Here is a 4,190-nt window from a genome sequence, read left to right as displayed (position 1 = left end):
GGTGGGAGCAACGGTAGTCAATATCTGTCTGGGGATGGGGAGATACCCCTTATCAACAAGAATGCCTGAATGATGCATATTTGTATAGCTAACCCTTAACTGTACCCCACAATATTAAAATAAAAAATATTGATTTAAAAAAATTTTTAAAAGAAATTGGACCAAAATGCTATTGAGAATTTATCATAAGTGAAAAATCACTTCTCTTGATATTTTCATGATTTTCTTTGTCTATGGCTTTCACGGTTGTCTTGGCATGAGTCTGTGGGTTTATTTTACTTGGAAGTTATTTTTCTTGTTGAGTAGACTCATAACTTTAATAAAGTTTTTTAAATTTTGGCCATTATTTTTCAAATCAGCTCTCTGTCCCTTCTGTCTCTCTTCTCCTTGTAGAACTCTTCTAATATGCCTGTGCATATATTTGATGTTTTCCTACAGGTCCCTTAGGCTCTCTTCATGTTTCTGTACCCTTTTAACTCTCTGTTTTTTAGACTAGATAATTGCAGTTGAACTATCTTAAAGTTCCTTGATTCTTTCTTCTACCTAATTAAAGCTGCTGTCTTACCCTATCTTTTTCAAATTTTTGTTAACGTATTTCTAAGTTGAGAATTTGAGCAGCCTCCTTTTATAATTATATTTAATATTTTCCATTTGATAAGAAATTATTCGACCAATTTTTTTTTCTGTGATTTTCTTTAGCTAATTTATTATATTTAGGAAAGTTGCACTGAAGTCTTTGATTATTAAGTTCAATATCTGAGTTTTCTCAATGAAAGGTTTTACTTTTTCCTAGTGAATGTGACTTACTGTTCTGTTTCTCCATAGCTCGTAAAAATTTTTGTTACATACTGGCCCAGGCATCATAAATATTAAAATATAGTGATTTCAATAATCACTTTTTGCCACTTTCCTTTCCAAGTTTTGTTGGTTTTGCTCCTTTTGAGTTGAAGCTATTTATTTGTTGACTTTTCAAATTCTTTTTGCAAAGATTGTAGTTTTTGTTGTTTGTTGTCTTTGAAGTCTCCATTCTGTTATCTCAGTGGTCAGGCAGTGACCTGATAGAGACTTGGTTAAGTTCTGGAATCTAACATCCTGGTTCATTAATTATGTACTAAGTTAATAATTGTAATTTTCAAATTAGAATCCAGGCATTTGACAAAGTGTACTCAGACAGTTTTGGTCAGCTAAATTGTTGCTTCAATAGAAGCACAAAGCCTTGGTGTTTCCTAATCACAATTTTTGGTCACTTCACTCCTTTACTTTTGTAGGTTAATATAATGGGATATTAAATTTTCAGCACTGAATATTTCATTTCACTCTGTTTTTGCTTGTATGTTTTCTGATGTAAAGATGCTGTTATTCTTATTCTTCTTTATTTACAGAGAAGCACTTTGTTCAGTTTGAACATGATACATGAAGGTGTGATTTTTGTTTATATATTTGATATATTTTTAACTGGATTTTCTTTGAGTCACTTGACTATATGAACTATCATATCATTATTTTAAAAGTTCTTCATCATTATCATTTCAAATATTTCTTGTATTCTCTTCCTTCTTTTATTCCCAGTATTGTAATTTCAGGTATGTTAAATTTTTGTTATTGTCCCATAATTCTTCGATGTGCTTTTTTTTATCTCTCTTTCTTTTCACATACCAGTTCGGAAAGTATCTATGGGCCTATCTTAAAATTCACAGACTCTTATCAACTATGTCCAGTCTACGGATGAAGTCATCAAAAGCATTCATTATTTTTGCTATAGTATATATTTTTTTAGATTCCCTTTCTCCTTTCTTTTCTATTATTTCTTTTTTTATAATTAAGAATTTATTAGTATTAATTAACCTATGAATTCTCAATGAGGGCCCTATCACTTCCATGGAGGTGAAAACTGGTTCCTTTATGTACAAAGCACAGAAGTAAATACAGTACATAGACAGATATACAATATACATGTGGTATTAAAGTTATACCAAGAAGAAGGCAGTTAGGGAAAAATGTCTAAAGCAGCTCCTAAGAGGGTCAATAATAAATAAAGTTGGAAGAAAAGGCAATGCACAGGCAGACAATGGAGAGCAGCATGGGGCAGCAGCACCACGGGGGGCAGTAACCTCTGCTGACCTTCCCACTGCAACCTCAGGCAGGAGCAGCTGACCAGATGGCCCAACACGTTCTTCCTATCTCCCAGATAAAAACCAACTGTCAGTACTCTTTTAGAGGCCAATCAATGGCTATGAATGGAAAGGTTTTAAAGCTGGTTGGGGTTCATTATGCCTATTATTTCTTAAAGTTTTTCTCTTTTTATTTATATGAATCATCTGTTTTTGTATGTTATTTGCTTTTTTATTAAAATTATTTTTATATTAACTATAATCATTTTATTTTCTTAGGACTCAAGAAACATCTGTACATTTTCATTAAAAATGAAAAACTATTTATAAAATGTTAATTTTATTTTATTATTTTATTGTATTCATTTTAGAGCTGGAGGTACAAGTGAGGATTTGCTACATAAGTAGGCTGCATGCAGGTGAAGTTTGGGCTTCCAGCTATCCTTCTCTCCACTTGGTAGTGGATCACATTCACTTTGTGATGCCATGTGGCTCCTTCCCTCCTCCAATCCTCCCTCCCCTAGTAGTGCCCAGCATCTGCCAATCTCAATCTTGTGCTAGTGTGATTAGTGTTCAGGGTCCACCTATGAGTGAGAACATGCAGTACACAGGTCTTTGTTTCTGCGGCAATTCACTTAGTATGATGGTTTCCAGCTGGATCAAAGTTGCTGCAAAGGTCATGATTTTGTTCTTCTTTATAGCTGCATAGTATTCTATTGTGTATACATACTGCATTTTCTTTACCCAGTCTACTTTTGAAGGACATCTGGGCTGATTTCATGTATTTGCTATTGCAAAAAGTGTGACAATAAACATGAGTGTGCAGGGTTTTTTTGTTGAACAATTTACTTTCCTCTGGGTATATTGCCAGGAGCGAGATTGAAGGATCATGTAGAAGACAAATTTTTAGTTACTTTAAGAATCCTGCTTTTGATAGATGTTGAACTACCTTATATTCCTACCAAGAGTATAGAAGTATTCTCTTTTCTCTGTAGCTGTTCCAGCGCCTGGTTTTGTTTGTTTGTTTGACTTTTTTTTTTTTTTTTGAGTTGGAGTCTCACTCTGTCACCCAGACTGGAGTGCAGTTCTGGCAACTGCAGCCTCGACCTGCTGGGTTCAGGTGATCCTTCCGCCTCAGCCTTCCAAGTAGCTGGAATTACAGACGTGCACTACCATGCCCGGCTAACTTTTGATTTACTGTAGAGATGAGGTCTCGCTAAGTTGCTCAGGTGGATCTCGAACCCGTGGCCTCAGGCAATCCACTCACTTCAGCCTCCCAAAGTGCTGGGATTACAGGCTGAGCCACCAAGCCCGGCTGTTTGACTTATTACACTTGCAGACTTTGAGCTATATCACAAAGCTACAGTAACCAAAATGGCATGGTACTTGTACAGAAATAGGCATATAGACCAATGGAAGAGGACAGAGATGCCAGAAATAAAAACACTGTCTGTCAACCAACTCATATTCAACAATGTCATCATTACAGATGTTGTGGAAAAGAAACCATATTTAGCAAGTGGTGCTGGGAAAACTGGATAGCCACATGCAGAAGAATGAAGTTGGACAATTACACCATATACAATAATCAACTCAAAATGTATAAGAGACTTACATTCTAAATGTCAAACTATAAAAATCTTGGAAGAAAACATAGGGAACACACCCCTGGATACCAAAGAAGGCAATTAACTCATGAGTAAGTTTTCAAAAGAAATTGCAACAAAAGCTAAGATAAACAGGTAGAACTTTATCAAACTGTAAAGCTTTTTCACAGCAAAAAATCCCACTAAAAGACAGTCTATGGAATGGGAAAGAATATTTGCAAGTTATGCATCTGACAAAGGCCTAACATCCAGGATGTACAAGAAACTCAAACGAACTGAAAGGAAAAAAGCATGTAACCTAATTAAAAATATAGAACATGAACAGAAACTTCTCAAAAAAAGACACACAAGCAACGAACAAACATATGAAAAATGCTCAGCCTCACTAACTGTCAGAGAAATGCAAATCAAAACTACAATGATAATAACTTACCTAACACTGGTAAGGATGGCTATCATTAATGAGCTAATT

Source organism: Carlito syrichta, unplaced genomic scaffold (assembly GCF_000164805.1).
Source record: "Carlito syrichta isolate Samal-C Ts95f unplaced genomic scaffold, Tarsius_syrichta-2.0.1 Scaffold317528, whole genome shotgun sequence".
NCBI classification, from domain to species: domain Eukaryota; kingdom Metazoa; phylum Chordata; class Mammalia; order Primates; family Tarsiidae; genus Carlito; species Carlito syrichta.
Note: the sequence above shows the minus strand (reverse complement) of the source record.